Source organism: Anser cygnoides, chromosome 3 (assembly GCF_040182565.1).
Source record: "Anser cygnoides isolate HZ-2024a breed goose chromosome 3, Taihu_goose_T2T_genome, whole genome shotgun sequence".
Lineage (NCBI taxonomy): Eukaryota > Metazoa > Chordata > Aves > Anseriformes > Anatidae > Anser > Anser cygnoides.
In genome coordinates, this window is record NC_089875.1 from 81,687,738 (window position 1) to 81,708,374 (window position 20,637).

The window sequence follows — 20,637 nt, forward strand, 5'->3', positions numbered from 1 at the left end:
AGAAAACAAGTGATGCACAATGCAATTGCTCACCACCCGCTGACCGATGCCCAGCCTATTCCCGAGCAGCCGGCCCCCCACCCCGGCCAGCCACCCCTATATATTGTTTAGCATGACGTCAGATGGTATGGAATACCCCTTTGGCCAGTTTGGGTCAGCTGTCCTGGGTCTGTCCCCTCCCAGCTCCTGCTGCACCCCCAGCCTGCTCGCTGGCAGGACAGAGCAAGAAGCCGAAAAGTCCTTGGCCTGGTGTAAACACTGCTCTGCAACAATTAAAACATCAGCATGTTATCAGCGCTCTTCTCATCCTAATCCAAAACATAGCACCCTACCAGCTACTATGAGCTACTTAACTCTGTCCTAACTGGAACCAGGACAGATATCCACCCCTTATTCCATACCATTTATGTCATGCTCAGGTTACACTCTGTCCAATACATTCTAATTAATCACCATTTTCATCTATGATATATAGCAATCATGGTAGTGATGACATACATTATTATATAATAATTAACATACTACAATTCAACTCATGGGCTATTCTCACCCAGTATCAAATCCCCTTGAGGTACACACCGGACCTCCCCATTCTTTTGCATTACCCACCAAGTGCATCCAGGTCCCTGAGCAAAAGCAATTCCACGAATGGGTTTGCCTTTTCCTGAGGCAGGAGTAGCCCAGACTGTTTTACCCAGCATGTTTCTTACATGCACTACAGGAACTTTATCCCCTTCTACAGTGCGTAACAGGTTTGATTGGGCAGGTCCAGCTCGGTTGGCAGATCCCCTGGTATTGACTAACCAGGTGGCCTTTGCCAAATGTGTATCCCAATTTTTGAATGTCCCAGCACCCATTGCTTTCAGTGTAGTCTTCAACAGTCCATTGTATCGTTCAACTTTTCCAGAGGCTGGTGCATGATAGGGGATGTGATACACCCACTCAATACCATGTTCTTTGGCCCAAGTGTCTATAAGGTTGTTTCGGAAATGAGTCCCGTTGTCTGACTCAATTCTCTCTGGGGTGCCATGTCGCCATAAGACTTGCTTTTCAAGGCCCAGGATAGTGTTCCAGGCGGTGGCATGGGGCACAGGATATGTTTCCAGCCATCCAGTGGTTGCTTCCACCATTGTAAGTACGTGGCGCTTGCCGTTGCGGGTTTGAGGGAGTGTGATGTAATCAATCTGCCAGGCCTCTCCATATTTATATTTCAGCCATCGTCCTCCATACCAAAGAGGTTTTGACCGTTTGGCTTGCTTGATTGCAGCACATGTTTCACAGTCATGAATAACCTGTGCTATAGTGTCCATGGTCAGGTCCACCCCTCGATCACGAGCCCATCTGTAGGTTGCATCTCTACCTTGATGGCCTGAGGTGTCATGGGCCCATCGGGCTATAAATAATTCACCTTTATGTTGCCAGTCCAGGTCCACCTGAGCCACTCCAATCTTAGCAGCCTGATCCACCTGCTGGTTGTTTTGATGTTCTTCAGTAGCTCGATTCTTGGGCACATGAGCATCTACATGGCGTACCTTTACAACCAGGTTCTCTACCCGGGCAGCAATATCTTGCCACAATGCCGCAGCCCAGATGGGCTTGCCCCTGCGCTGCCAGTTGTTCTGCTTCCATTGCTGTAACCACCCCCACAGGGCATTTGCTACCATCCATGAATCAGTATAGAGATAGAGAACTGGCCACTTTTCTTGTTCAGCAATATCTAAAGCCAGCTGAATGGCTTTCACTTCTGCAAACTGACTCGATTCACCTTCTCCCTCAGCAGCTTCTGCACCAGGACAGATATGTATATTACAATAATGAAAATGATCAGATTCCTATCTGTAAAAGACTGTGAAACCTCATTAAAAGTTTTAACAAAACTAACTGTTTTGTTGTTGTTGTTGTTGTTGTTGTTGTTGTTGTTGTTGTTGCTACTGGGGTTTTTTTTGCTTGCTTGCTTGCTTGCTTGGTTATGTTGGTTGTTTTTGTTTATTTTTATTTTTATTATTTTGTTGTTGTTGTTGAAAAGAGCATTCAGCCCCTTGAAATTTCAAGCTATTTTCTTTTAATGAAATAATTTTATTTGTTTCAAACTAAGTACTTCAACACTGAAATCTTAAGTAGTGTATTAAGAGCAGGGATTCACACTTGAGTTTCTTTCCTCTTTTGCATTAAAATAATCTGTAAAACTTCATCACTTAGAACTGATTTGTGCCTTTCTTCTATATTTCATTTGCATTTTTATTTCAAAATATCTATAAAAAAGAGCAGGTAAAAGGAGCTCACAGGAACGTATACGGAAATGGTTTGAAATTCGTATGGATTAGGGATGATAGGCCACAACAGAGTTACTGTTGCTCAGGTAAATGCATACTCAGAATGTAATCCATGGATTACAAACACAATGGATCATAGCAGATCCTGCTATATGAATGGCTGCTGATACACATAAAAACCTATCATTCTTCAGATAATTATTTTGTCTAAATTTAGAATGTGAACTGCTGACACTATCAAAAATATTTTTGGTTGAATATCAGAGTAGAAGATGTAGAGGACTTAGCATGTGTTAGCATTAATTGACAATTACGTCTGTCAAACAAATAAAACCCCACATCATTGAATTAAACATAACACTATAACAGGAGCTGACTTGAATACAACCATAAGAAAATGTTGCTGGAACATGGGTATTCATAAAAAACAAACAAACAAACAAACAAACAAAAAACTCTTCTATAAATTTTCTTCGCAAACTCTGTTATGATGTTGTACTTCATTGCACTTGTTTTTAATCTGCATTTTAGACTCTTCATTTGCTGTCAGTTTCTAATAAACAACTTTCTGAAAAAAATAAAATAAAATTATTTTTCCCTAAAATTATTCTAAAAGGCCTGTATCTTGCGATTTTGATTTTGGTTGATGGTTAAATTAAGTTTCAAAAGGTGTGTTTCTCTGTAGTGAAAGCCTTTCCATTTACAATATTGTTTTTGTTGTTATTTTGTTTTGCTTTGCTTTCATTTGTTTTACCTAGAGATGGGCAATTAAAAAATAAGGGCTTTATTTTGTTTTCCAGGTAGGTATATTTCAGAATAGATGTTATTCAGATTGGGAGGGAAAAAAAAAAAAAAAAAAAAAAAAAAAAGAAGTAACCTTATAACTACATTGTTATAATATAGAAACATAACTATTTATCTTCGTGTTAGCTTCACCAGTAAAACCTTTAGCAACTGCGCCAACAGAGAAAGTTACAGAGAATAGTGGACTTCCTATCCTAACACTTACGTTACATGTTACACATGTAACAATAAATTCCAACAATAGCAGTTGTTATTGCTCACTGAAAAGGCAGAAGATTATGCTGTCTAACGGGATCCTTGAGGAGTTAAGAGACTGGTGGATTAGCAAATGAAAACTTGTGAAGAAAGTCATCAAAAAGATCCAAACAGGAAGGAATTCTCAGTATGGTGTCAGAGGGTCTTTACCATTTTCTCAGATAAGAATTTTCTATTTCATCCTTCTTATAATAAAACATGGAGCTATGAAACTCATAGAAAATAAATTATTTTTGAAAACTCATTGTCCTTAGAGTGCTAAGCTGGAAAGTAATAAAGAAAAGCAGTGAGTTTATTGAAATTAATATAACAGTGATAATGCAACAACATGCTGCTTTAACTACAAACTATTCATTAGGAAAGGGTAGTTGTATACAGTTTTAACAATAAAATATTATTTTTTCTACCTGTGTAGGGGTAGTACATGTGGAAAATTTTACAGCCTTTATTATGTTGATTTTGTGCAAAGAGAAATTCTGTCATCTTCGATGGTAAAACACAGTGTTTCACATATACAGATTTAAACAACAAGAAAATATGAAACGTCTCCCAACACTTATAAACCGAAAATGCCTCTTGGAAAAACAAAACAAAACAAAACAAACGACAACAACAACAACAAAACTTTACATTTTAGAGGCTGATTGAAGAACCTGAAAATCGACAGAGCAGCAGCATGACAGTCTCTCCCACAAATTGTTTAGTATGCAGATAAATTGCGAACGTAATGTGAATATCTAGAAGAATAAGTACATACTACTGTTCCCCAAGTTGAACTTCAGAATCAACTTGAAAAGCCTTCTCCTTCTTTGAGCTTTCATTGTTTCTTTCAAGATCTGTTTTTACATAAATGTTCAATACAAAATGTACATTGTACACTATAACTACAGATGCAGTTGTTTAAATACAAATAAAAAGATAGGAACAGTATAACAACATCGTAGATTTGGAAACTACAGAACTGACACTTGTAGAGGCACACTGAGGTGAATTTCTGAAATACGTAAAAGCCCCCAAAATAGTGTTTTTAATGACTTCTTAAGGTCTCAGTGAGAGAATTTACAGACTTTATTAGGACTAGACAAGTAATGTCAGGAGCAGAAGGATGTGGAAAAAGTTAAAACAAATAATTAAGAAGATGAAATAAATAACAAGTAATATTTGCATTGGTTCCAGAAGTGCAAAAAAGGTTATTTTATTTTCCTCCAGAAGCCTTTTATTCTTGGTCATTGATACTGATACACTAACTAGAGCAAGAAGGAAGTTTGATGCATTTTCTGTGGCTCAAATAAATGTGCATTTGGTAAATAGGTTTTACGGTTAACAGAAGAAAAATATTTATTTTTCTTTAATTCAATAAATATTGCAAACCATAGTATTTTTCTAGCTTAATCCTTTATCTAACCTGTGCTTATGGAAAGTATAACTGCAGATTCACAAATTTTATCTTTCTGAAATTCACGACTTAAAGGCATGAAATATGCAGGAATCGGAAATTTACTTGATAGTTTCTACAAATGTGTAATTTTTTTTTTTCCATGTTTAAGCTATTTCAGAGCCACTATGTTATAGTATGTGAGACAGTGTCTGTAAGTCACATTATTTGTTCCTCGATTTAGCGCATGGCTCTGTTAAAGCACTACGTTTCAGTAGCCTTAAGTCAACAAACCTGCCTGAGTGCCTCCACTGATTGCTTTGTCCTCATTGTTATTTATCATTCAAAAAAACCCTGTGCCATTCAGGTATCTCTTAGTTGTCATTATGTATTTATCTCTGTATCACTGCCAAAAGTTCAGAAGAGGATGAGGCCTAGTACTGTCTATCCCTTGCAAAACTGCCTGTATGACAATATTAATTTGTTGGAATGTGACAGATAGCTATCTCTTTATGTTTTCTGTAAGTCAGCAGACGTTCTGTACAAAATCCCACGTACCTTCAAATAAAAGGAGAGCAGATTTGAATGTGGACTGAAATTTATGTTGGAAAAATGGAAAAGTGCTTAGTTAGACTACCAGCTCATTCTCACCCAGCAACAATTAAATATTTTTTTCAACTTTCTTTGTTTCTAAAGATACCTTTTCTGCTTACAGCATGACCTGTTCTGAATGAAATGTCAGATTCTTTGTTTAACCTCAACTAAACATTTACTTTCTGTAGTTCATGAATGTGCAAATGTGCAAAGAATATATTTAATATTACTTCAGCATAAAATGTAAATGGCCTCTAATATGTTTACACAGTAAGTATACTCCACAGTATGACCAAAGTATGTTCTCGGTGGTAGTAATATATATTTTTTACATTTAATATAACCTTTTCATCTTTCATTTCCATTTTAGTTTCTAACAAAAAGTATCCTTTCCTTGGATTTTTTTCTTAACGATTCTACTTTAAAGGTCACCCAAAATATGGAAACTTTATCTAGATGGCTGCTCAATTTCAATATTGTATACTAAAATATTTAACTAGCTACAAAAAAAAAAAAAAAAAAAAAAAGGTAATTTAATTTTATGCAATTTTCTGTTTAAATGAAAAGGCTTCCTCATAGCTAGGGGTTGAAATATATATATATAACATTGGTTCATAAATAAACAAGTACTAAATATGATTTTCTGAAATTGTTTAATTTCTGACATAGCAAAAATATTTCTTACGTAATAACAGTGTGGCAGAGGTTCTGATCTGTGTGTCATATCACAGTGTCTCAATGAAGGCATCCTACAGAAAAGGATAGTGACTCTCTAAGCTGTTGTCACTTGCTCTGGGACAGTTCAACAAAGACACTCCTCAGGAGTATCTGGTAAGTCATCCCTGGGAGAGAGCAGAAATCTAGCAGACATCACTGTGTATTCCTTCAAATGCACTGTGCATTCCTTCAAATCTGGTGAATGACATTTTAAAAGGGATTCCTGTGAGGCCCTCAACAGTACCCTACAGGGCTTCAGACCTGAGAAAGTCAGAATAATCACACTTAAAAGTAAGATTTTCAGGAGAGTTGTTGAAGAGTGAAAATAAAGTCAAATGTGTTTTTATTTTTATTTTTATTTATTTATTTTTTGTCTTTCTTCTTCTTCTTTTTTATAGTATTTCAATTTCCAGGCCAAAGTGACATATTCCCTTTTTTTCCATTCCTGGATTTAAAAAAATAAAAATAAAAAATACATTACTGTAAAAAAATACACTTAAAACAACAAACAAAATACTTTGCATGAATTAGATGCAAATATTATTGTAATTTCATATTCTAACCAGTAACCATGTAACCATGAATGTTTAAATAAATGAAGAGTGCTTAATAGTTATTAATTCTAAATAGTCCTGATCCCGAAGTGATCTAACCAAACAGTTGGTGCTACCTTTGTATCATATCTCTAGTGTATTAAAACCATCTGCTTCCCTCTCTGGTACATTGGATGGTTATTTTCTCTTCACATTGAAAAAATCAAAATGTTTAATTACAGTACAAATGGGATATTTTGATCTGGAAAATCTGTTTAAATCCGGAGTACCTCATGTTCTTAAAAACAAAACAGAATAAAACAATCTGCTAGTCTGAGAAGAAAATATGTAATTTTCTACATCAATAAATAACAGACTGTATAAAATACTGAGAAGTTGTATCCTACAGTCTTGTGATATCATAATATGGAAAATATATGCTTGGACTTGCTATTATTTATATATCATAAATAAGATGAAATTCAGCTAATAGAAAATAAAGTATAATACAATGAATATCTACATGACTTTATAGTTTTCTGCTGATTTCTTATGATAATAAAATATTAATTGCAAAAGTAAATAGGAGATCTCAATGGTAATGATATTATTTCCTTTTTTTTTTTTTAACTGAAAAGGATTTTTAAAAAAATAATGTCCTGACATCTGTAGAACTACCTTCTTAGCTTTTGCCTCCTAACTGATAGTTAACTGTAGATGTACAAAGAGAACAAAGTAATGCGAGAAAGTGTTATGCAAAACAATTGACATGACTTGAACTAGGGGCTATAAAAAAAAAAAAAAGAGATGTACGGAGCTCTACAACCTTGGAATAAAATCAGCAAAGCTCACACTGCCATTGACATTGTATGTGTAGACTGATTCCTATGAGACTTTTCATTATGTTCACAGATGACCCCTATTACTGTGCTCTTTCTTGACAATTCTGCAGAAAAGGACATTCCAGAATGCTATGAAATTACAAGCAGAATAATAATAATAATAAAAAAAAAGGCAAGGTGAAAGTTATACTCACAGTTCCACAGCTATGTGGATCAGTGGTCAGATGGTCAATTATCTGTCAGCAAGTGCTTTTGGAAATAGATCAGCTGGCAGCACAGCCCATCAGCAAAAAATCTCAACTAAAGAAAAAATAAACAGAAAAAAAAAACAGTATAATATTATTTTTATGAGATTATGACAAAAAAATTGCATGAGATGAATTTAAATTGTACTTTGGCAAGTGCTTTTACCACAGTTTTTAAAGATTTTTCTTGAGACAAATGTCCCCCCACCTCCCCAAAAAAGGAAGAAAAAAAAAAAAAAAAGAGTACTCAATATTTTAAAAGTTGAAGTCTTTTTTTGTGTGTGTGTGTGTGTGTGTGACTAATACTGTGCTTAGACTAGATTAAATGATCCCTCCTGTAAAGCTTGGTGTAGCTGTGTATATTTATTGTAAAAATTCAGTAGGATCAGCAGTAAATTCCCATTCTAGTATATCCAAAAGAGAGACAAAACAAAAACTGTCCATGCAAAACAACTCATCTGTAAAAAGAAACCTGTATTCTGATGCGTCAGCTAACAGTGCAGAATCATGTCACTGAATATCTTAAGCGTGGACTCAGTTTTATCACAAAATAAAGATAACAGTTTGAAGTTATTTAATATCTTGAATTAAGCTTCCTTCTTATCTTAAAGTGATTTTTTTCAATTCACTGTTTCATCCTTGCTGAGGAATTTAACAAAGGGTAGACAAAAATGCCCGCTATCCTACATTTCCCCTTGTTCCCTTTATTGCAAATCCTTCTGCAAGGCCTTCTTTCTCTTTCTATGAAAAGAAGAAGCTTTGTTAAAAATTTGTTTGACAATCATCAAGATTAAAGAGCAAAGAATCATTGTTATTATGACATAAGAAATGTTATTGGACAATACTCATACTGTCTACATTTAATCTCCTGAAATACCAGATTAGTTTCATTGGACTCCTTTTTAATGTATTTTTATATATGGAATCGAGGAAGCAAATGTCCTCTAGAAAGCAATTCAGAGCCATAGTACATTAGTGAGAAGGAGCACCTGTACAGGAAGAAAAATAATTTTACAAAGAAATAGTGTCTTACTGCGACGATGATTTACAATATGATAATGTAAGTTAAAAGATCTCTAACTATGAGTGATAAGAATTAAAAGTCTGAGTGCTGAGGTTCGCCTTTCACATGAAAAAATAATATCATACTACTTTTTACACATTGCATCAAAGCAGTGGGAAGAGAAGAGAAGCAAGACAAACCTTTTTTTTTTTTTTTTTTTTCGGAGAAATAGCTATGTCCATGCAGACTACTGTTCATACTAAAGTAAGCATATACCCATTGGCAACAGCAGTTTTAATCTTCCTTTATGCTTGATCTCAATTAGATACGAGTTGCCTACAGACATATCCTGCTTCTTTAGTTCAAACTGAGGAGGTGCAATGTGTTGAAATTTCCATTCTGGGCCTATGGTTGGTCAAGATAATGTACGTGATGGAGAACAATGCTGGGGGTGCAATTTGTACCCAGCTCTGTTTCCCTAATTAGCACTCCAAGCCCTATAAGTTTTCATGTAGTGACAGAAAGGAAGAAGAAAACCATCAGGCCATACTACATTCCTTAGAATCCTGCTAGATAAGATGTCAGTGACAGAAAGGCTTCTCCTGAAGGTGCTGTTTCTCAAAGCTGTGGATTCAGATAGTTTATAGATTAAGTATGAGCCTGGAAACTGAGGGTGAAAGGGGAAAAAAAAAAAAAAAGTCATTTCACTTTGAGCTAGGCTTTTCATGGCATACTCAGAATTTTCTTTTCTCTTTAGTTTGTTAGATATTTTCCCTTCTTCTTATACTGGTGAACATTCAAGGACATGCAGCCTGACACACGAAAAATACAAATTGATGGACATACTACAAATCTGCAACTCAGCTGGTGAGAATAGAGAATATGAACTGAAACTCATCCCAGGAAAAAAAAAAAAAAATAATCTTGACCCAACACTGTGGGAAAAAGAGCAAGCCAAGCAATTTCAAAATTAAAGGATCAAGGTGAACTTGATCATTTGATCATTTTTCTTGAAGCAATGCCAAAAATTTGAAGGCAAATTGGATTTGCAGCAAGGAAGTTCAGCACATCAGGTAGAATATAAGCCTGAGTTGAAAAAAAAAAATCTATGAAGAGGTGGAAAAATATCAGATGAGATCCTCACTCTTGATTATATTTCTTTGAACAGCACAGGTTTCTCAGAGGATCTGCTAAATTATTCTAAGCATCTGAATACCTCTTCAGAATGGGAGAGGCACTGTAGCTGCTTAGATACATGGATATATTATCTGCCTTGAGGGACTGTACAGCACACGGGCAGCATTTATTGTGTATTCTGTCTGAGAAAACAGTAGTGTTCCAACTAATGTTTGTAACCACTTAGAGCAACTACAATATCACTAATGTCTGCTCTGGAGTCCTATAAATCTAAAAGGGGTGAAAAGAAGATGATGCATAATTAGTTTTGTTTTTTTTCCTGTTACATTCTGCCTCTGAACACCTTGGCAAGGCTTTTATTTATTATTTGTTATTATTTTATTATTTTTATGATTTTATTTTTTATTAATGTAAAAATATTGACTTGCTAAATGAAATCTCAATACTCAGTTAAAGCACTCCTGCTGCTGCTGCTGCTGCTGCTTTGTCTGCTTTTTCTACTTTTTCTACTTCTTCTACTTCCTGGGATTTTATGTGAAAGAGGACACAAAGATAGGTATCTCTTAAGGTCTACATAGTATTCTTCAAATGCAGATCAAGTATCTAATTATAATTATTCTTACCACCTAAGGTCTCAATAAATAAAGAAAATATAGATGAAACAGTGAAAATGAACAGAACATACTATAAAACATAGCTAGCTTTCTGAATATGCTCAGAGAGTTACTTATTTAATTTAACTTGATGGCAGCAAGCTATTTCCGTGACTAACAAAGGATTCTAATAAATTTCAATTTGCCATGCATTTTGCACATAGCTTCTATCAGCAAAATCTCATGTTATCACCATGTCTTTTTTAGGCCAACAGAGCCAGAGATTTAGAAGGATTTAGTCTTTTCCACTGAACACAGCTAAACCATGCACGTAGAAATCCTACTGCCTAATGAAATTTTTAGTTTTGAATGAATTTTGCACAACTTCATCTCTCTATTATGAGCATGGCTGTATTCAAGTATCTAAGAAAGGAATAAGGAAAAGTGGAAAGTCATCCCCCTCTCTCTCTCTCTCATCCTGCCCCCCACCCCCTTCCCCCCCCAAGAAGTTGAATTCTCTGTGCTGCAAGCACTCTGTGCTGCAAGCATGAAGCAAAAAAAGGACCGGTCCCTGCCTTGTCCCCCTGGCTCAGGCCCCAGGTGGGAAGGCTGCTCTGTCATCTGTGTTCTTCTGTGTCCTCTTTCCATCAAGAGAAGGACCTTCTGAGGAGAGAAGGCCCTCTTACTGAGACATATCTGCTTGTTTCCTCCAGCTCTTCTAGTTGTTCCTGTTACAACTGCATGAATGCATTACTGTTGATGACATACCATTGGTAAAGATGAGGAATAAGGCAATACAGAGAAGAGGTGAAATCATATGGAGTTATGCAACGCAGCACTTTTTAAAGTGGCCTTCAGAGAGGTCACTTAACTAACAGAAAGGAAAATACAGGACCATATCTGCAATAATTAGCTCTACCCAGGAGCTGGTTCACCTTATTTCTGTATGGAGCTGCACACTGTAATGCTGAGCAATCATAAGTGGTTGGCATAGGAGAGTTAAGTGTCTGTTGGTGTTCACTGTAAACAGCCTCATGCATTTGAAATAATGTTCTTAGGTCAAGTCAGACCATTTGCTCTCTTGCTTTTTTCCAGCTTGATACTTCACTCAGGCTTTCACTGTATTTCCTTAAGAAGGATTTTGTACAGATGTTGAGCAGCATCTCACACTCACTAACTTTGAGACAGAAGAAAACTAAATAGAGAAAGGGACAGAAACTTTTTTCCTATTCCCTTCTTGATCTGGTTTTAAGGATGCAGTGATAGGACACTATACTCATCACTTCTGTGAAAAGCCTGACTTTTCTCCCATTGTCTATGGCTTTAGTGTGCCCATTATTAAAGAAGTGAATATTCTAATCAAGTAGTACTGGATGAAGGAAGAGGAGTAAGATGTGATGGAGAGCTTTATCCACTTCTCTGCGGGTATGGTCTCCACAGATAGCTCCTGCTCTTACAAGATGGGACACAGAAAACCCTGCCTTGCCAGATACTCCTGCTACCTGTTAGCCATTCCCAGTGGCTAAAAAAAAAAAAAAAAAAAAAAAAAAAAAATCACTAGCCACAGAATCACAGAATCGTCTAGGTTGGAAGAAACCTCCAAGATCACCTAGTCCAACCTCTGCCCTAACACTAAGAAGTCCTCCACTAAACCATATCACTAAACTCAACATCTAAATGTCTCTTAAAAGACCTCCAGGGATGGTGACTCAACCACTTCCCTGGGCAGCCCATTCCAATGCCTAACAACCCTTTCAGTAAAGAAGTTCTCCCTAATATCCAACTTAAACCTCCCCTGGTGCAACGTTAGCCCATTCCCCCTCATCCTGTCACCAGGCATGTGGGAGAATAGACAAACCCCTACCTCGCTACAGCCTCCTTTGAGGTACCTATAGAGAGCAATAAGGTCGCCCCTGAGCCTTCTCTTCTCCAGGCTGAACAAGCCCAGCTCCCTCAGCCGCTCCTCGTAAGACTTGTTCTCCAGACCCCTCACCAGCTTCATCGCCCTTCTCTGGACTCTCTCGAGCACCTCCATGTCCTTCTTGTAGAAAGGGACCCAAAACTGAACACAGTACTCGAGGTGCGGCCTCACCAGAGCCGAGTACAGGGGCACAATCACTTCCCTAGACCTGCTGGCCACACTGCTTCTTATACAAGCCAGGATGCTGTTGGCCTTCTTGGCCACCTGAGCACACTGCTGGCTCATATTCAGCTGACTATCAACCAATACTCCCAGGTCCTTGTCTGCCAGGCAGCTTTCCAACCACTCATCACCCAGCCTGTAGCTCTGCTTGGGGTTGTTACGCCCCAGGTGCAGGACCCGGCACTTGGCCTTGTTGAACTTCATACAGCTGATCTCAGCCCATCGCTCCAGCCTATCCAGATCCTCCTGCAGAGCCTTCCTACCCTTGAGCAGATCGACACACGCACCTAACTTGGTGTCATCTGCAAACTTACTGAAGGTGCACTCGATCCCCTCATCCAGATCATCGATAAAGATATTAAAGAGGACCGGACCCAGTACCGAGCCCTGGGGGACTCCACTAGTGACCGGCCTCCAACTGGATTTGACTCCATTCACCACAACTCTTTGGGCCCGGCTATCCAGACAGTTTTTAACCCAACGAAGTGTACGCCAGTCCAAGCCACGAGCAGCCAGTTTCTTGAGGAGAATGTTGTGGGGAACGGTATCAAAAGCCTTACTGAGGTCAAGGTAGACCACATCCACAGCCTTTCCCTCATCCACTAAGTGTGTCACTTTGTCATAGAAGGAGATCAGGTTCGTCAAGCAGGACCTGCCTTTCATAAACCCATGCTGACTGGGCCTGATCGCCTGCTTGCCCTGTAAGTGCTGCGTGATGACACTCAGGAAAATCTGCTCCATGAGCTTCCCTGGCACTGAGGTCAAACTAACAGGCCTATAGTTCCCCGGGTCTACCCTCCGGCCCTTCTTGTAGATGGGCGTCACCTTTGCTAGCCGCCAGTCGACTGGGACCTCCCCTGATAGCCAGGACTGCCGATAAATGATGGAAAGCGGCTTGGCCAGCTCCTCCGCCAGTTCTCTCAGTACCCTCGGGTGGATCCCATCCGACCGCATTGACTTGCGTACATCCAAGTGCTGTAGCAGGTCGCCAACCATTTCCCTGTGGATAGTGAGGGCCACATCCTGCTCCCCATCCCCTTCCACCAGCTCAGGGTACTGGGTATCCAGAGAACAACTGGTTTTGCCGCTAAAGACTGAGGCAAAGAAGGCATTAAGGACCTCAGCCTTTTCCTCATCTCTCGTCACTAAGTTTCCCCCCACATCCAGTAAAGGATGGAGATTGTCCTTAGTCCTCCTTTTTGTGTTGATGTTTTTGTAAAAACATTTTTTGTTATCTTTAACGGCAGTAGCCAGATTGAGCTCCAGATGAGCTTTGGCCTTTCTAATTTTGTCCCTGCACAGCCTCGCAACAGCCTTATAGTCCTCCTGAGTGGCCCGCCCTCTTTTCCAAAGATTATAAACCCTCTTTTTTCTCGTAAACTCAAGCCACAACTCTCTGTTCAGCCAGGCTGGTCGTCTTCTGCGCCCGCTCATCTTTGGGCACGTGGGGAGAGACCGCTCCTGAGCCATTAAGATTTCCTTCTTGAAGAGTGCCCAGCCTTCCTGGACTCCTCTGCCCTTCAGAACCACCTCCCAAGGGACTCTGCCAACCAGTGTCCTGAACAGCTCAAAGTCAGCCCTCCGGAAGTCCAAGACAGCGGTTTTACTGGTCCCCTTCCTGATTTCACCAAGAATAGAGAACTCTACCATTTCGTGGTCACTTTGCCCAAGACAGCTCCCGACCACCACACCTCCCACCAGTCCGTCACTGTTTGTGAACAGAAGGTCTAGCGGGGCACCTCCCCTGGTAAGCTCTCTAACCAGCTGCGTAAGGAAGCTATCTTCCACACTCTCCAGAAACCTCCTAGACTGCTTCCTCTGGGCTGTGTTGTGCTTCCAGGATATGTCTGGGAAGTTGAAGTTCCCCATGAGAACAAGCGCTGACGATTTCGCAACTTCTGCCAGCTGCCTGTAGAACTCCTCATCCGTCTCCTCATCCTGGTTCGGCGGTCTATAACAGACCCCCACCAGGACGCTTGCCTTGTTGGTCTTCCCGCTGATCCTAACCCATAGGGACTCAACCCTATCATTCCCAGCCTCAAGTTCCACAACATCAAAACACTCTCTAGTATAGAGAGCCACACCACCACCCCTTCTGTGCTGCCTGTCCCTTCTGAAGAGCCTATAGCCAGACATTGCAGCACTCCAGTCATGAAAGTGGTCCCACCATGTTTCCGTGATGGCAATCAAGTCATACCCTGCCTGCTGCACGATGGCTTCCAGCTCCTCTTTTTTGTTGCCCATGCTGCGTGCATTAGTGTAGATGCACTTCAGTCGGGCCATTGCCTTCCCCCCGGGCCTTGCCATTGTTCCCCTGGCACAGCTCCAACAAGCCTTATTTCAGCCCCGTCCCCCTTCTTACCTAGTTTAAAGCCCTCTCAATGAGCCCTGCCAGCTCCTGGGCTAGGATCCGTTTTTCCCTTAGAGATAGGGACCCGTCTGCGGCTATCAGGCTGGGTGCCGAGTAAAGTACCCCATGGTCAAAAAAAACAAAATTTCTGTGTTGATACCAGCCTCTGAGCCACATGTTAATCAGGTGGGCTTTCCGTGTCCTCTCTGTATCCCTCCCTGCTACTGTAAGGATAGACGAAAATACCACCTGTACTCCCACTCCATCCACTAACCGTCCCAGTCCCTGAAGTCCCGTTTGATAGCCTTCAGGCTTCTCTCTTCAGTATTATCACTGCCAGCCTGGACTATCAAAAGAAGATAGTAGTCAGAGGGGCGAACCAGGCTGGGAAGCTTTCTGGCAACATCCCTGACCCTGGCCCCGGGGAGGCAGCAGACTTCCCTATGGGTAGGGTCAGGCTGACAAATAGGGCCCTCTGTTCCCCTGAGAATGGAGTCGCCTACAGCGATTACCCTTCTGTCTTTCTTGGTGGAGGCAGTCTTGAGGCGTGGAGTCAACTTCCTTGCCCTAGGCATCCTCCTGGGTAGACTTTCTATCTCATCCTCACCCACCAGTCTCTCAAGCTCCAGGGCCTCAAATCTGTTGTGTACGCACACCTGGGAAGGTGGGGCCAGTGGGGGGTCGTCGCCTGTGAGGTTGAGCAGGGACCTGTCTCCATTCCTCCTCAACTCCTAGGTCCCCTCCCTCTATCCAACAGCGATAGGGCAGGGGGTCCACCCCCATTTGGGGTGTCTTACCCCGGTACCTCTCCTTCAGGCCCAGCAGGGAGTCGCTCCACCAGTCTATCTCCCGCTCACACTCCCTGATAGCCCTCAACCTCTCCACCTCCTCCTTGAGCTCTGACATCAGGCAGACCAGGTCACCCACCTGCTCGCACCTCACACACACAGTCCATCTGCCTTCCTGAGGGGGGGGGGGGGGGCGGGGCGCTGCTGGCTCCGCCTACGCCTCATCAGCCTCCCTCGCGAGGGCTGCCAGGTCCTGGCAGCTCCCTCGAGTGGCCTCGGTGCCGGAAAAAAAAAGCACTGCCTGTCCCGATCCCCCACTCCGCTGCAGAACGCGTTTGCCCCAGAGTCGATCGCCTCAGCAAGTGGTCAAAGTAGTCAGTGTTCTTCATGTGCTACACAAGGGACAGGAGAAATTTTACAGCATCCAAGATTCAAAAATGAAATGCTCAGTTTGGCAAGGCTGAGGAACAGCCTTTGAAAATGTAGGTCTTAACTAGAAGATGGATTTGTCCACTTATTTTCTTATTAATCACCTAAAATTGAAAATTTGCTCTACTTTCTGTTCCTTAATCTTACAAATACAATACACTGAAAAATGAAATTAATAACACTACTAATAAATAATAGAAGACTGCTTTTAAATGTTCTTTAGGTTATTTATTTATCTCTGAAAACATCAAAAAGAACTTGAAAACATGTTCCTGTGAACTTTGTCATTACTATAATACTCTTAAAAAGGATAATGTCACTGTAAATAATATGTACAGTATACCCTTGAAAATCGTTTTGCTAAGACTGGATTTTTCTGCTTCAAATACTCAGCTCCAGATGAACCAGATGAAAAAGGACCAATATAAAGAGATTTGATATAAAATAGAAAAGTTACCCTTAATTGTTGGGGGGGGGGGGCGCATACCTCAATATATCTGCTAAGCAGTTGTGTGAAGAGTGGAAAAATGTGCTCTTCTGAAAGAGACCTTCCTGAATAAGAATTCATATAGTAAAAAACCAGGAAATTCCATCAAGCAGAATAAAGATAAGAGATAAAAGTAAATGAAAAAAAGACATTTAATATGAATTAGTGATCTAGATAACTTTCATAACCTGAGAGAGAGAAAGAAATACTCTCACAGGTCATGATTATTTCCATTTATTTCCTACCCAAACTATCATTTACAAGTATCCATGACAAGATTTAGTAAGCTCTCTCATTTTTTGATGTTTTAAGTTAGCTATTATAGATCTCACCCCAAATTAAAGACATGCATGCATAATCAATACTTCTGAGTGTTTCCCCTGGGAATGACATCTAACCTACAGTTAATCTTCAATATACCTTTCTTTTAAATACATTTAAATTGAGTTTAAACACATATTATTTAAATCCCCTGTAAAAGAGACCCTAGAAAAATAAATAGTAGCACAAACTGCTGTAAACTAATGCAGCCAAACCAGAACTAAATTTCTGCATGCATGTTTTTCTCTTGATGACAATAGTATGTGGATATTATAGTATATGTTTGGTGTTACTTATTTGGTTCTCCTGATTTGTCTTTTGTCTTTTTTTTTTTTTTTTGGAAAATCAGATATCCAAGGTAAGTTTCATCTTTTGAGAAAGTATATATCATATATGTGTGTATATATCAATATGTATATAAAGTATATATCATATATTTCACTCTGTTGATGTCTCCTTCTGAAGCCTTCTAAACTAATGCAAACTAACTAGAGCTATCTTAAACACTGGGAAATGACTTCTTGAATACCAGGAAAAAATGAATTTTTGAAATCAGAGTCAAAAAAATGTGGTAAGTAATAGGTAGATGAAGATCTCTCTCACATGAAGATCAAATCCTGTCAGAATAACAAGAATTTGTGTAATAGTTTTATGATTTTAGTGTGGCTAGAAAGAAGGACAAACTGAAATGAGAAGGACAAACTGAAATGTTGAAAAAATGTTCGGTCCAAATGAATTATTTCAAAAAATATTATTAGACATGAAAAAAAAAAAAAAAAACACATTGACAAGACACTGAGAAGCTAAGAAATAGTGATGCCTGCCTGACTTTTACATCACTTCTCTTTAAAATGAAAAATGTAATGAGAGATGGAAACCTCAATAGGACATTGCAGGCTGTATCATAAACACAGAGACCTATTCATCCCTTACAGGTGGACCCCCAGTCAAAAATCAGATGACTGTTACGGATTTCTGAGGAGCAAAATCCAATCTTGAAGGTGAAAGAGGAACAGAATTCATAAAAATAACAAGACATCTATTAAACACAATTGTTTGTTATTGACTGATTTTGAAAACAATAAAGAAAAATTAAAAAGGTTTTTATCAGGATTGCACGCAGGAACTATGCTAAGGCAGATGGGAAATAAGGAGGTGACACGTGACAGCTAACATGGCTTCAGTAAGGGCAGATAATGCCTTACAAATCTGGTGGCCTTCCATAATGAGGTTACAGCATTGGTGGATAGGTGAAGAGCAACTGACATCATCTACCTAGACTACTGCAAAACATTTGACACTGTATCCCACGATATCCTTGTCTCTAAATTGGAGAGGCATGGATTTGATGGATGGACCACTTGGTGGATAAGGAATAAGCTGGATGGTCACCCTCAAAGAGTTGCATTCAATGGCTCAACGTCCAAGTGGAGATCTGTAATGAGTGCTGTTCCGCAGGGGTCAGTATTAAGACCTTCACTGTTTACCATCTTTGTCAATGACATGGACAGTGAAATTGATTGCACTGTTGGCAAGTTCGCCAATGACTCCAAGCTGTGTGGTGAGGTGGTTGACACGCTAGAGGGAAGGAATGCCATTCAGAGGGACCTTGACAGGCTTGAGAAGTGGGCCTGTGTGAACCTCATGAATTTCAACAAGGCCAAGTGCAAGGTCCTGCACCTGGGCTGGGGCAATCCCAAGCACAAATACAGCCTGGGTGGAGAATGGATTGAGAGCAGCTCTGAAAAGAAGAACATGGGAGTGTTGGTTGATGCAAACATGAGCCAGAAACATTCACTTACAGCCCAGAAAGCCAACCATATCCCGGGATGCATCAAAAGAAGCATGGCCAGCAGGGTGAGGGAGGTGATTATCCTGCTCTACTCTGCTCGTATGAGACCTCACTTGAGTACTGCATTCATCACTGGGGCTCCCAGCATAAGAAGGACATGGACCTATTAGAAAGAGACCAGAGGAGGGCCATGAGGGTGATCAAAGGCCTAGAATACCTCTGGCACTGGCAGTGGAACAGGTTGTCTGGAGAAGTGCTGGTTGTCACATCCCTGGAAGTGTTCAAGGCCAGGTTGGATGGGGTTTTGAGCAACCTGGACTAGTGGGAGGTGTCCCTGCCATGGCAGGGGGGGGGGTGGAATTACATGCTCTTTAAGGTCTTTTCCAACCTAAATCATTCTATGATTCTATGGTTCTGTGATTCTATGATTCTATGAAATATCAACTCAAGCAACTCAGGTTGCTTGATTAATATTAATTCAGGTTTCTTGAGTAACAAAACTCAACTCTACGATTCTACAATTCTATGATTCTATGACTGTGATTCTATGATTCTATAATTGCAAATCTTACAGAAAAATATTAGAATATGGTGAAAAACTAAAATAAATAGAGAACTGTGAAAGAATATATAAAAAAGACAGAAGCTTATATGAAAGTTTAGAACTGCATGAAGGTTATTTGAGTTTATGTTGAATACAAATATTAGAAATGTAGGAAGATGCACAGTGGACAGAGAAGCAGAGTGCCATGAGAACTATTGAATTCTCAGCTTTTTTCTTTTTCTTTTTCTTTTTCTTTTTCTTTTTCTTTTTCTTTTTCTTTTTCTTTTTCTTTTTCTTTTTCTTTTTCTTTTTCTTTTTCTTTTTCTTTTTCTTTTTCTTTTTCTTTTTCTTTTTCTTTTTTTTTCTTTTTCTTTCTTTTTTTTCTTTTTCTTTTTCTTTTTCTTTTTCTTTTTCTTTTTCTTTTTCTTTTTCTTTTTTTTTCTTTTTCTTTTCTTTTTCTTTTTCTTTTTCTTTTTCTTTTTCTTTTTCTTTTTCTTTTTCTTTTTCTTTTTCTTTTTCTTTTTCTTTTTCTTTTTTTCTTTTCCTTTTCCTTTTCCTTTTTCTTTTCTTTTCTTTTCTTTTCTTTTCCTTTTCCTTTTCCTTTTTCTTTTCTTTTTCTTTTTTTTTTCTTTTTCTTTTTCTTTTTTTTTCTTTTTCTTTTTCTTTTTCTTTTTTCTTTTTTTTTCTTTTTCTTTTTCTTTTTCTTTTTCTTTTTCTTTTTCTTTTTCTTTTTCTTTTTCTTTTTCTTTTTCTTTTTCTTTTTCTTTTTTTCTTTTTCTTTTTCTTTTTCTTTTTTTTCTTTTTCTTTTTCTTTTTCTTTTTCTTTTTCTTTTTCTTTTTCTTTTTCTTTTTCTTTTTCTTTTTCTTTTTCTTTTTCTTTTTCTTTTTCTTTTTCTTCTTTAGTTTCAGCTTCTGGAGTTATGGGATTATTTGAAAATATTGATTTTCATTAAAAATATTGTTTCTAGGCAGAAAATGCATCAGAAAGGCAGATATACTATGGTTTTGTTTTGTTTAGCTTTGCTATCGGTTATATGTCATTATGCACACACTGAAGCGCATCTAAGGAAAGATAATCGCAGTTTTATATGAAAACCAGTTTTTTTTTTTCCTTCTCTTTTTTTCTTAATTTGTGGTGATGTTTTTTACAGGTTATGATTTAAAATAGAAGAACAAGCCTTGTTTCCGCAAAAATAGTGTTTGAGATGATGAATGTTGAATGGTTGGAAGAAGCAGCCAGGGGCTAAGACTTCATAGCAATGATAGGAGAAATCCTAGTTACCCCTCATCATTTAGTATTGTCTCTAAACAGCAATATACAGATTTTTATATGCCTTTGTGTAGTGCTTACCTCTCTCCATGAATTTTGCTTGGAGCCTTGAGTATGAATATCCTCTTGGGAAACAGGTGTC

General features: G+C 39.0%; 1 long non-coding RNA gene across 1 annotated transcript; it reads right to left on the reverse strand.

Annotated features, from left to right (window-relative positions):
- Nucleotides 1-5,527: 5,527 nt before the first annotated feature.
- On the reverse strand, nt 5,528-16,176 carry LOC106035369 (uncharacterized). Its single transcript, XR_001206735.3, has 3 exons — nt 15,792-16,176; nt 7,588-7,693; nt 5,528-6,463 (listed from the first exon to the last, which is right to left on the reverse strand). It is a non-coding gene; the product is annotated as an uncharacterized lncRNA (long non-coding RNA).
- Between the last annotated feature and the right edge of the window lie 4,461 nt (nt 16,177-20,637).